We start from the raw sequence: 14341 nt of genomic DNA, 5'->3' as shown, positions 1-14341 counted from the left end.
GAAGAACACAATAGGGACCCAGCCTCGTTTCTGTGCCTCCCAGTTATAGGGCGTACAACTATGTTATTTAAAGGGAGACTTGGTACATGCAGTGTCTACACTGAATCCCTGTTATTTCTTGCTCCCAGCTACCCATGTGCCACTAGTTTACCGGCAAGAAAGCATTCAAAGTTCTATAAGAGACAAGAGCCAAGTGTACTTGTGCTGGATTTCTTTGTGGATTAAACAGAGGAGTAATAGCAGCATAGTGTGATCATGTTCATTCCCGGGCCTTATTTTATTTTATGTGGACATGGCTGACGATGTTTTTAACAGATGGCCTTCCTCAGGTGAAGGGTGAGACCTTCCATCTGTCAGGAAGACCATCTGTTGAAAAGGGAAATATTTAATGTACAATTCCTTCAAAATACTTTGCAACAAAGTGCTTTTTGTACAGGCATCGTGCAACATAACTGCATAACATAGAAAAGCCCAAAGAAATCCAAGTATTGGGAAGTATTGAAAAATACTGAAACTGGTGACACCAATTTCCCACTGCAGACCATGGGGGAACACCACAGGTGAAATGGTGTTTCATTATTTTTCAACTTGCACCCTTTTTCCCCATGCATTGATGTCTAAGTGACCAATGTGAACTAAAATTTGAAACCTTTTCAAACCAATTGTCCAATCTTATAATTCTAAGCGTCTGACTGCATTATGGAAGGATCCCTACAGAGATAGACCTTTTTGTTGAAAAGGAAGAACCTTTTTGTTTAACATAAACAGCCTCAAAATCACCATTACCAAACCCACAAGACTCCATGTAATGAACATCTCATTTTATCATAGTTGATGACATGTCATTCAAAGTTGACAGAAACAAAATTAAACTATTGATAGCTGTATTGCGTATTCTTTCCACCATTACATCAATCATCACTTTGGTTTGGTTGAAACAAACCCTAAATTCAATCATTTACAAGCTAAAAATACTGTTTATTAACATGGAGTATGGTGACTTAAAATATTTTCCCTGTTCAGTGTCGTCCCTTAACATGGGCTCCAATGGGAATTTGGCATCACCAATCACTTCAGTATTTTTCAAAACTTTCCACCAATTAGGATTTTTTTACATGTTATAGAGGAGAGTTTTGATTTTAATTTTTTTTTAAATTTGTGCATTAATCCCCAATGGGGAAATTACAATTTATTTAAGTTATTTCACTCTGCGTACACACTTTGTTATTAATAACACAAAGCCCTGAAATACACACACATGCTCAGGACCTATACATGCACTAATGGAGCGATGTGAGAGTGAGTGGGCTGCAAGCTGAACCAGCACCCTGAGCCGTTGGGGGGGGGGGGGGGGGGGGGGGGGGGGGGGGGGGGGGGCAGTTGTATGAGTAATAAACGACTGTCATGTTTTCTGTTAAATTTCTGGGAGATTCACCCCTTTTTTCTTACAAAATGCATGCACTATTTCTCTGATAAATGTCTGTTGCGTTTGTGTGCATATTTATTTTTTACAAAACAATTCTCTGTATTCCATTAGTCTGGAAGAATACTACTTTGGGATTTATTGTATCAATGCATCATAATTGTCTATAACAAAGTCTAATAGGGGGGTTCTATGATAGTTGGGACACGTAGAGTATTAGAATTGTAACCATACGGTACATTAATTTTTGAAGGACTACTGATGAATTATGGCTTAGAGAAATGAACAAAAGGGGAGAACACTGATGACTGCAGGGCATCATATTCCTGTAAACCCTTTTATAATGTTCATCCTACAAAATGATAGATTATCCCCTGTGGTTGGATTCAATCACTATATTAAAATGATTGCTATTTACATAATCAGCCCTCTGATGGGACTGGTACAATCTAAAGAATGCCAATCATAGAAAATCTGTGGTTTGTGTGCAGAAGGATTTATTCAAAAATAGAGAGAAAGCTGCAAAAGACAAACTCAATTTAAATGTTGTGATACTCAAAGAATAGATTTTGGGTTGTGTATCATATTAAAATTCAGAAAACATACATTCTATAGCCACTCAGTCAAATTAATGGTAGTTTTAAGAAATCCATTCATTTTCCATGCCCTTTTTTTTTTTTTTTGCATAAGCCCCAAACATGGTGCTTTAAAAAAAAAATGTTTATGTTTACTGCCAGTTTCCTCACTGCTGAAACCTTTGCCTACTACTACTACTACTTTGCCTAATTTGTTGCTACACACTACCGGTCAAAAGTTTGGGGTCACTTAGATATTTCCATTGCACGCCATTAAAGACAGAAAACCAGCTGAGATCGGTTGCATTGTCTTTTTAACCAGGACACCAGTTTTCAGATTACAGTATGTGCTTGCACAACTGCAAAAGAGTTCTCCAATGTTTTCTCAGTAAGTTTTAAAATGATATCAGATTAGTAAACAGAATGTGCCTTTGGAACATTGGATGAATGGTTGTTGATTATGGATAATGTAAATATTGCATTAAAGATCTGGCCCCCACCCAGATCAGCTGGTATTCTGTCTATAATGGAATGTTATGGAAATGTAGGAAATGTGGGAATTGTAAGTGACCCCAAACTTTTGACTGGTAGTGAAAAATGTATAGGGTTTCACCATATCTTATGTTCATAGGGCTTTGTACTACACCTGGCAACCCAGACTACAGGTTACATTACTCATTTGGGTGTAACAGTTTGTTATTATATATTAGCATCAGCAGGGTGTTGCAAAATAAACATTGTAGTGAAAGGACCCAATGTTTTTTTTTTTGAAGGCAGAAGTGAGAAACTGTTGTGGGTGCATTACATTACATGTCATTTAGCTGACGCTTTCATCCAAAGCGACTTAAGATTGGTATGTATGTCAGAGGTTACATGCCTCTGGAGCAACCAGGGGTTAAGTGTCGTGCTCAGTTACTTCCATTATTTCAGCATTTCACTCTTGTAACATTGTAAAACTCACAATGGACAGTAAGACAATTAGCAAAATGAATGCAGCAGACCCAGAAATAATGTCTTTTTTATTCAATTCTTGTTCATTTGTCAAAACCTGGTGCCTACATTACCTACAATGCAACTTGATCGCTGACAGTTGGGTCTGAGATTCAGGTGAGTTGCAGTAGCAACCTCAAGCTCGTGACAGTTTGTAATGTATTTTCATGGGAAGATTTTTGTAATAACAGTACGATTACGGTAGTGAGTATTAAAAAGACTTGAATCTGTGGAAGTAGGTTTGACAGGTGGTGGACGGGTCAAAACAACACAGGACTTTCACCGACACTAACTCAAGTGACATCACTTGAGGCAATTCATCAGGAAATGTTCTACAAGGGGACCTACCGCAGAAAGCTTTAATGTACCAATTTATTCATGCCAGTTTGCCATGTTTTCCCATCTGATCATGGAAAGTTTCAGTCTGATGCATGAAAGTCTGTATCCATGACGTTCCACTTCCGCCGGGATTGCGCTGGTACCTCTGGAAATTTGGCCGGATGTCTGTTACCTTCCCCTTTCTTTGTGTTGGGATTTTAAACTCTGGTGGATTTCTGAGGACTATGGTAACTGCTCCTCAGATCTCTGGAGGGTAAATCCAGACAGCCAGCTAGACTATTTCTCTAATCTGAATTTTCTGTTGCACGACTAAAACAATGTAGGATACACACGTTCCAATAAAACAAATTTCTTCCCAAGACCATTTTCCATTAGCACCGTGGCTCCGTCCAGCGCTTACATAACCCAAGATGATTGTGATTGGTTTAAAGAATTGCAAGTACACCAGAACACATTTTCCTCCCATCCCAGATTGCTGTGTGGACTGGCTAGACCCTCCTCCGCAGCGCTGTGAAGGAAGGACTGGCACTTGCGAGGCTACAGATGCATGATTGCTAAAAGGCTTAAGGTATTTAGGAAACTCACACAAGCAAAAGACGGCTCAAGTTTAAAGTCTGAGGTTGAAATTAAAATCATATTAAACCTGTCGTCTTAAGATATTCAATGGTCAGTGAGCAGCAGTCTGAGAGTGACTGAGTGTTCAATGCTTTGGATTACAGCTGTTGTGTGCTATATTGAGATAATGAGATCTACTTTCTAGGAAAAGATTTTAAGAATGACCTTGACCCCATACAAGTGCACTCGCAAGCTCAGCAAACTATTACAACTTTGTTGATTAATGCAGACCTCTGTTCACTCATAATCATCTTAAGGAAAACACTGGCGGTTTGAGCAAAAGCAGATAATTGGATGATGGTATCTCTGTAAAACTAAAAAACAGAGCTTTGTGGTATTAGACTCTGATACATCCACTGAGCTTGTTAAAGGTAAGAACAAGTGTCCCCTTATTCATAGGAGAGTTATTATGTTTATGCACCTTTATTGATATGCTGTAGGAAACAATGCTTGACTGCACCTTTGTTCCATTTTATTTTAAAACATATTTTATTGAGGTCAAATTTTCAAGTTTTAAAAATAGACATTTTTGTACAGTTTAGATTTTAAACCGAAAAATACACAAAAGACAACATATTTATCATTTTTTATTTTTTAAGGAATAAACTTGCCAGTGCACAGCTCTGATGGCCACTCCATGCACTGTGTAATGCACATACAGACCCATGTGGGATTTGTTATGACAGACATGTTCCCTTGTGTCCCATGATCTTTGTTATGATATCAGTTTGATGTGCTGGTACTGGTTGCATAAGGAGGCCAGTCTACCGCCCCATCACTCCCCCTTTCAAGCTCACTGGGGAGTTAGTGTGATGGCAATCAGCTGGCCTAATTAGGGCCTGAGCGCCGTCAGCAGCAAAGGCCCTATTGAAACTGAAGGAATTCTTTCTTTCTCCCGGCAAATGAATTGCCTTTTTGTGGGGCTTAACATACTCAAAAACTCATCAAAATGTCTGTATTTTAAGGGTTTTGGAAATAGGCACACAAAAATAGCTTGCTAGCACCTCCTACAAAGTTAAATATTGCCATTGAAACAGGAAGTGGGTGAAACTTGAGCGTACATCATCCAATTGGCTCGAAACCTTTCAGGATTCATAAAACTCTAACCCTGACAACATGTAAAAGGCTGATATTGGGTCAAAGTCATAGCAGCCCCTAGTGGAAACAGGAAGTACACCTAAAAGTCAAGGTGGCATACTTTAACAAACTCCTAGAGAGCTGAACTGATGGACTTTCACCCGAAGGACTTCTTTCAGCAGAGAGTTCCTTTTTGATTAGTAATGGTTTGACCCGCCCCTATGCTAACATATGACCTGTTTGATGTAGAATCTTGTGTGAGGTATCATTAAACTCAGCATAGAGTTTGTTTGTCATTGGTCTTGGTTTGGCCAGCCCCATATGCTTATGCCACGCCCCCGTCAATAACCTGTTTAATGTTTCTGTGGGTCAAAGTGAGACTATCCTCCAATCAAATGACATGTATGTAGATTGTATTGTGTTTGTATAGTGGATTGATACAAATAATGTAATGACCCGTTTGATGTACACTATTGTGTTGGATATCATTGAACTCAAAAGAGAGTTCCTGTTTTCATTGGTCATGGTTTGGCCTGCCCCCTATGCTTTAGTCATGCCCCCTTTCACAGCTAATGAACTGTATGACGTAGAGTCTTGTGTGAGGTATCACTGAACTTAGCAGGGAGTTCTCTTTTCATTGGTGACAATTTGTAGTGTCTGAGTGCCGCGCATGTGCACAGTCGTGAGGAGCGGCGTCTGCCAGTAACCTTGACAAGCACAGAGGAGTGAGGGCCCGTCCAATGCTGCTTGCAGCATTAATATTCTCTCTGTTGTTGCTTCAAATGATAAAGGGCATTTTTGTTTGTATTGCCAACATGGAGACACAGTCATAATCTGGCGTTAAAGCTGGGCAGATGAAAGGGCTGTAGTAGCGACATTAGATGTGTAGGTCAGAGAAATATCATGCAAGTCCATGAATGAACTGGCCTGAGTGAACATTAAATGTGTCTTGCTAAAATGCTATTAAAACAGTGTTTGTGTGTTTGTGTGGTGGGTACAACATTTTTTAAACGAGCATGCAAACAATGAAATCAGGTCCGCAGACTTATGCAGCAGATTTGGGAACAGCATCCCACGTGAAGCACAGCGATAGAAAACAACACCCAGCCTTACCAGCTTCCTGATGCCTCTGAGTACTACAGCGTGATAACTAACGGCAGTCATCTACAGATCTGCAAAGACATCAGAACAACTCATCGAGGCAGCAGAGGGGAAACACACAGCTCGGCTGTTCTGCTGTTACATAATTTGTGATTAACCCATCTTCATGCATCCCTTTTTGCTCTTCTATCCAAAAATGTTATTTCAATGGCGCATGTGCAGGCTGGTACTTATAAAAGTGATAATCAGATCTTGAAATACAAATAATATTTAATATGAAAGTAAAGTAGGAGATTAGGCAATTTGATGTGCAGAACCAGCTGAGTGATCTGTTGGTTCCAGCTGAGGTAAAATGCCCTAAAACTTTGTTTGTTAACTTTGTCATTAGTTCATTCATAAACTCACCAAGCCAAGGAGCTTGTACTGTCAGTTTGGTTTGTTTGTCTGTCAGCAGGATTACGGACAAATCACTGTTCCAATTTTTTATGAAACTTGATGAACAATGTAGGATAAGCCAAGGAGGATCCCATAACCAGTGACGGGACTAACCCCAATATAAATAACCACGTTACTAACGAGGTTACTTTTTTCAGTAACGAGTAATTTAATTGAAACTCTTACCATCTTAATGACGCCGTTAGCAATACTGCCAAAAAATGCAACGCTTTACTACAATTGAAGATTTTTTTTTCACCAGACCATCTAGATCTCTGAGCCGAGAGGCAAATACTTTTTTTTACTGATCTTCCTGGGTTGGTGGGCCATGCACGAGACAACGATTTCATGGTTAGCCAATCAAAGGTATAGTTGGGTGGGTGCTAAAAAAAGCCTGCATAGTTGGACACACATTGAACAACACAACGACGTCAGACAATGAGAGACGAGAGAGGTACGGCAAGCCCAAATGAGGGGCAATAAATATCAAAAGTTCCAAAACCTTTATTGTTTTATATTTGCATCAATCCATTATATAAAATCAATGTCTACATACAGGGCCTTTGATTGAAGGCTAGTCTCACTTTGGCCCACAGCAACACTGAAATAGTTTGGATTTGTGTAAAGTTTCTGTTAATAATGTATTGTATTAGGTGTCCGTTTCATTATAATATTCTGATTGATCTTAAATAATTGAACATGCACATTTAATGTGGGGTCACATTTGAGCATTTAAAAATGTACTTGAAAGTAACGCAACAGTTACTTTCTGAAGTAACTACAGTATTTACTTAAATAACTTGTAACTGAGTAAGTAATTTAGAAGAAGTAACTAGAAACTGTAACTGAGAGAGGTTTGGTTCAGCTGGTGATACATCTTTATCTACCTTTCTCTTTCTGCCCCTTTTTCTGCCTCCCATTCACTTCCGTACAAACATGGTTTCCCCAACATCGGACAGATTACAGCCTTTACACATGGGATTTTCTTTGAGTCCAGCAATTTGTTAGATTTACAATGAAGCTGTCACTTCGTATTCTCTTGTACAGCCCCCGGACCTGCAGGCAAGGGACTATGGTAGATGACGCTTCAGTTGCATTTAGTTTTTGCTACACTGCACAGACATGCTGCATCTCTTGTACTGTGAGCATACTTCACCCACTGTTATATAACCAATGCACGGCAGTTTTTTGATGCAGAATGAAGAGATTGAATTACCTTTGTGCTTAAAATGACATTTTAGACATGATTAAAAAAGAGACAGAGAAAATATTCTTTTAGTTTTCAATTGCATTTGGTCTTGCCCATGGCAAACAGAATTTGACAAAAGGATCTTACCATTTAGTAGCCGGGAAGCTGTCGATCAAATCATGGGATCTTCCTCAGGAAATAAAGTCTTGCAACTTGTCAGGAAATTGTAGATGTTCAAATTTAATTTTAGAGGGCACTTTCAAGACATATCAATGTCAGATAAAAGTTGAGATTAAAAGTAGAAATTCCATGACAACTTTGTAAACTCTAGCTGCACCGGAAGCTCAAAATCATGGACCTAGTGGTGACATTGTTTTTCACCTATTTCTAAGATGGTTAGTTTGTTCCTGTGGGTACGTGGTTCAGAAAAATTAGATGGGCATCAAAGGCAAAATAATCAGTTAGAGTAGATGTCAAATACATGTGGTAAAATCAAACACAGCACATCTGGGGACATGCGGTCAGTTCATTTAGATTTAGGTCCTCAAAAAGAAAGTACAGTACAGTACGTTATAAGAGTAACAATATCTTATCACAACACCAACATGGGCCAGAAAAAACACACCCATTGAAGCATCAGATTAGGTTGTGATTCTTTACAGCGTGAACACAGTTTTCTAAACAACTCTGTCAGCAGTAGGAACAAGAATAAGGCCCTGATTACACGACAACTCTCGCGGGTGAAACAGATGTGCCTTTCGTTTAGACGGCGACAGGATTTTTGAGGCTTAAAAACACAAAAAGATAAAACCACTCTCCAGAGTGGAAATCTAAAAAAAATGCTCCTTCGTCGCATTCCCATCTAAAGGTTTAAAAATGCCAAACTCTGCTCCGAGCTGCGAACGGTATCTCTCATCGCCTACGCATTTATATCATGGGAAAATGTGCAGGAAAATGACAACAAACATGTCAGATTATTTCCATACGTTGGACCTTTAAGTTGCCCTAGCAGCTCTGATGAACCTACAAGACTCTTTTCAGCAGTTGTCTGAAATATTCATAGGTAGTATTACTGATCAGAGAAGGCGCATTAATTACCTCCATCAAATTGTTGATACACCAATTTGTAGATCTCTCCGCTTCTGAGGTCTGTGGTCTGACAATTGATTCTTCTGTGTTTGGTAGATCAGACGATATGATAATAATTTACGTATGCGCCTTGATCACCTGGCAGTGCCCAGGAGGTGAACTGGTATCTCTCCAGCTACCAATCCACGCTCTGTACTTTGGTCCGTACTGGGACTTGAAACGGCAGCCCTCCGGTTCCCAACCAATCTCCCTATAGACAGAGCTACTGCCTACTCTTTTATTTTTTTTATTTTTTTTACAATTTCAATATGATTGTTGCATTTGACTCACCACTAGTGTCCACGGTGTTGTTCACGTCTGATGTTTTAACAGCACCCTCTACTGTTGTGGTGGCTGGCAACCCACCCCATATTTCATTACATACAGAGTGTTTTCTCGCCCATGGCCACTCTGCCTTTGAGTGTCCACAGCCTGCCTATGTTTGGTCCGGAGGACTTTCAGCTTTGATGATATCTGACTTTTTCAGATAGCGTGTTTCTCATGTGGATTTGACGTCCCTCCAAGTACAGGATACTGCTGAAGAAATTTGGCCCATATGTCAATGTATTTTGACTGGCAGGACTCCCAGTCCACAACCTGTTGTGGCTTTGTGGCTTTTTAATTTAATGTTGTTAGCTTTTGTTGTTTGCTTTGCCATGTTTTGGTTTTGTGCTACTAGGTAGAGAAGAAGAAGGAAGGTTGGTAGTGTTGTGTGGCAGTGTTTTACACTACCACCTAGCCGCCTAGAGTGTATACGACATCGAATTTCACACACATTTGAGTCACCATGTGCACGCAGATTTCTCCCCCAAACCGCTTGTCTAAACAAGAATCTTTTGCGTTTTCCCTTCAGATTGTGTCGGTCTAAACATGGCTCAACCATTAACCATTACATCAGTTTTGTTGTTTGGCTATATGTGAAGGCAAATGTAGTCATTCAGCCGTGTCCTTAAGTTAAATTTAATATCCATTCATATGTACAAAGACATTTCTTTTTTACTTCTTTATTCAAGACTTTTTGGGGGGAATTTTAGGCCTTCATTTATATAGCTGAAGACATTAAAGGGGAGTGAGAGGGGGAATGACATGCAGCAAAGGAGTCAAACCTTTGGCTGCAGTGATGATGAGTAAACCTCTATATGTGGGTTCCTGCTATGAGGTGAGCTACTTAGGTGCCCAAGGGACATGTCTTAAGCATTATATTCACATGGGTTTGCAGTCCTTTCCACTCCCTTCTGTCTGATGACATCAGTATAACGACCATTCAATTCATTTGAATGCATTCTCAAGTTCTGTAAACACGTCTTTAGTTATGCAAGAATACATAACTCAACACATCTTTGATGACAATCACATGTCAGATGCCACCTCATTCCCTCCATCTTCCTCATAGGCCACCGGCAGGGGACCGAAAGTAGGTGTAAGTGCTTTTAACAAGAACCTAATCTTTTGTGTGGCCATATTTAATGTGAAACCCACTGTGCCCACATACATGAGAACCAAAAAATACCCAGCTTCCTCAAAGGTTTCAGTTTGTATGATGTTGACGACGGGGTGGGTCAGTGAGAGTTCACGTACTGATGTCAAAGAAGAACAGATGCGGTTGCAGATAATAAAGAAGGGGCAGGGACGGTTCATGGAATGGATCAACCCCTTTTTCCAAGAATTATGTTGAATAACTAATTGAAATGAAACGTTTTAAGGATGTCTGCTCCCTACAATAAAGCATGACTACAATTTTATACTTTGTCATGAAGTGTGAGAGACCATGGTCTTGATTATATGTCAAATAAATTTACACTGACTGGTAGCTTGAGACGGGACTTTTTCAATCTTCAACCAAAACCATAACCTTTGCCTTATTTATTTCAACACAAGGCTTTGGTAGCATCAAACCTACAACACATGAGGTGGAAGGTTCCTGGTCTTTATGCACCCATTCATCCACCCACAACCTTATCTCTATGCGTTTTGTGCAGCATAATGATGTCAGACTCACTTCTTTGTAAAAATAATAATGTACTTGGTAGTACCCTTGCTCCATGCAGTAATTACAGTATGTTTCCTCCAGAATGTATCTGGTGAGGCCGATTGTGAAATTAATTTTTACAAGAAAGTGTTGAAATGCACAGTGCCTGATCTAATTGCTGAGGGTCATTTGCACAAACTGAAAAAAATACAGTTCTCTATGCACTCTTTGTACGGGTGCAAATTGTCATTATCTCAAAGATGCTCACCAGGCATGCCATTAATTATGGCTGCATAAAGGTATGCATTTGCAGTGAATATATTAGATAATGCCACATGTATGTCACCTGTCTGGGGACGTCCAGAATCTCTGCCATCTAGGAACCGTGTGAAAGCTAATGACGGCCGAGGTTGTTGCACTTTATCACATCATGACCCCCTGTTGACGAACACATTTCCTCTGCCTTTAGAGGCTCCTATTGAATATGTTCTGGTCTATCAAAGGCGTGATCTTTTTCTGCACCGCTGTTTACGTTTTAAGAATTTCCTTCCTTATCTGCATGGCGCCAGACAAGTGTTCCTCTAAAATGAAAGGGAGTCTTTAGAAATATTGTTGTGGTGTTTTGTCGAAATGGTGGGGTGGCAAGATACTAAAACTGGTTGTCTTCATCTTTGTGTATATCCGAGGAGAAAATGGGTTTGATGTGCCTATATAAATATGCAATATAGCGCCTCCAGGTTCTAGCTAACCTTGCACGGCAGATCGATTTCATAATATCACAAGATCATGCGAGAATCGCCATCCATCTTTCCAGGCGGTGACCCTTCAAAACAACAATGGCAAATTTGATAGACATCGGCAAGTATTCTTTTGAAAGTGCTTGCCCTGCTTCCCAGATGGTTCTGTGTAACAAACCATACAGTTTATCTCCTGATAGCAATTCAAGAGAAAAGAAAACCAAACATTAGATATTTATTACATAATCTACTAAAACAAATACATACACACCTTTAGGTACTGATGGTCCAACCACTTACATTTGATTGTTATCACTACCAAAAGAAATCACTCCCACTTAAAATGATAATAATAACAATACCTTATCAATTCTTTAACATCGTCAAGGACTTTTTACAGAGCTGCAAATGTTGCCGTAACATCGCCACGTTTATCTACCTTCACAAGCACTTGCTAACAGGTGGTAATGTGAGAGAAATGACCTCCCGCAGCTTTACAGGAAACCTTACTCTCATGGGTAATGCTAGCCTGCATAACACTATGAGAGAGAAAGAGAGCACAGTAGCATGAACAGAAATCCGGTCCATGGTGAATTCATTTGGCAGTGGTCAGGAGGAGGGGGGAAATCAGTGGATAGCATTAAGAAGAAGAAGAAAACAAGATTTTTTTTCCGGCTGACTGACTGGGAAATAAGGGAACAAAGGAAGGAATGAATGAGAAAGTGAATAACTCACTATTATCTATTCAGGCGAAATGTCTCTCCACCTTAAAACAGTTGGTGTCCTTGTTTGTGTGAGAAAAAGTGAGGGCCAAAGAGCGAGCGTGAGAGAGAGAGACAAAGCGAGCGTGAGAGCGAGAGAGAGAGAGAGAGAGAGAGAGAGAGACCCAAAAATCAAATGGACAAAATGGCTGGAACTGGTACAGGTTTGGCTCACCCTTACTAAGCAACGCGCCAGCCTGATAGCCTCATTGAATAGACTCATTCTTCTTATCAGTGTCGCCAGCAGAGCATGGAAGAGGAGGAGGTTCTGTGTAGGTGACCTAGATAAGGTTATACTACTAAAGTTATATATTCCATGCGGCCTTTGAAGGTGACACAACCCTCTGCCAACCACCCCCAGTAAAACATACTGTCATGTTAGTCAGGAGATATCGGTATTAGGAACCTTACAATAAACTATCACTTTTGCATGGACTGTGATGGCCAAAATTCTGTTACCAGCTCCCTGATGAAGGGGTTATAGTTCAGATGTTTAGGCCTACAGTGACTTCACAATTTAATAACCAAAGATACAACGGAAAATGTAACACAGATAGTGTTTCTTGCTCAGGGAAGTCCATAATTTACCTGGATACTCCTGTTGCTTGGAATGCGGAAGTCTTGAGTTCTTATCAATGGTGAACAGGAACTACATTTCCAGCTAGAAAACACCACACCATTGAGTAACAGTGAGGAAAATAAGTATTTGAACACCCTGCTATTTTGCAAGTACTCCACCTTAGAAATCATGGAGGGGTCTGAAATTGTCATCATAGGTGCATGTCCACTGTGAGAGACATTATCTAAAATAAAAAATCTAGAAATCACAATGCATGATTTTTTAACTATTTATTTGTATGACACAGCTGTAAAACGTATTTGAACACCAGTATATCAGCTAGAATTTTGACCCTCAAAGACCTGTTAGTCTGCCTTCAAAATGTCCATTCATTATCCTTTATTAGATGCACCTGTTTGAGGTCGTAAGCTGCAAAAAAACACCTGTCCAACCCATACAATCAGTAAGAATCCTTCTACTAACATGGCCAAGACCAAAGAGCTGTCCAAAGACACTAGAGACCAAAGTGTACACCTCCACAAGGCTGGAAAGGGCTACAGGGAAATTGCCAAGCAGCTTGGTGAAAGAATGTCCTCTGTTGGAGCAATCCTTAGAAAAAGGAAGAAGCTAAGCATGACTGTCAATCTCCCTCGGACTGGGACTCCATGCAAGATCTCTCCTCATGGGGTCTCAATGATCCTAAGAAAGGTGAGAAATCAGCCCAGAACTACACGAGAGGAGAAGGTCAATGACCTGAAAAGAGCTGGCACCACCGTTTTCAAGGTTGCTGTTGGTAATACACTAAGACGTCATGGTTTGAAATCATGCATGGCACGGAAGGTTCCCCTGCTTAAACCAGCACATGTCAAGGCCCGTCTTCAGTTTGCCAATGACCATTTGGATGATCCAGAGGAGTCATAGGAAAGTCATGTGGTCAGATGAGATCACAATAGAACTTTTTGGTCATAATTCCACTAACCGTGTTTGGAGAAAGAAGAATGATGAGTACCATCCCAAGAACATCATCCCTACTGTGAAGCATGGGGGTGGTAGCATCATGCTTTGGGGGTGTTTTTCTGCACATGGGACAGGGTGACTGCACTGTACTAAGGAGAGGATGACCAGGGCCATGTATTTCGAGATTTTGGGAAACAGCCTCCTTCCCTCAGTTAGAGCATTGAAGGTGGGTCGTGGCTGGGTCTTCCAACATGACAATGACCCGAAGCACACAGCCAGGACAACAAAGGAGTGGCTCTGGAAGAAGCATATCAAGGTTCTGTAATTGCAAACAAAGGCTTCTGTACCAAATATTAACAATGATTTTCTCAGGGGTTCAAATACTTATTTGCAGCTGTATCACACAAATAAATAGTTAAACAATCAAACATTGTGATTTCTGGATTTCTTTTTAGATTAAGTCTCTCACAGTGGACATGCAGCTAC

At 40.2% G+C, this 14341-nt stretch overlaps 1 long non-coding RNA gene across 2 annotated transcripts in view; it reads left to right on the top strand.

Annotated features, from left to right (window-relative positions):
• Positions 1-678: 678 nt before the first annotated feature.
• LOC117937845 overlaps positions 679-14341 on the top strand; it is a 456187-nt gene continuing 442524 nt past the window's right edge. Inside the window, exons 1-3 of one of the 2 annotated variants that reach the window (XR_004655267.1) lie at positions 679-805; positions 6928-6935; positions 10690-10700. This is a non-coding gene — a long non-coding RNA (uncharacterized LOC117937845). Of the gene's footprint in view, positions 806-6927; positions 6936-10689; positions 10701-14341 lie in introns of those variants that run through there. The other variant, XR_004655266.1, reaches the window with a different exon arrangement.

Source organism: Etheostoma cragini, chromosome 22 (assembly GCF_013103735.1).
Source record: "Etheostoma cragini isolate CJK2018 chromosome 22, CSU_Ecrag_1.0, whole genome shotgun sequence".
Classification (NCBI taxonomy): domain Eukaryota; kingdom Metazoa; phylum Chordata; class Actinopteri; order Perciformes; family Percidae; genus Etheostoma; species Etheostoma cragini.
This window is presented reverse-complemented; position numbering and strand designations above follow the sequence as displayed.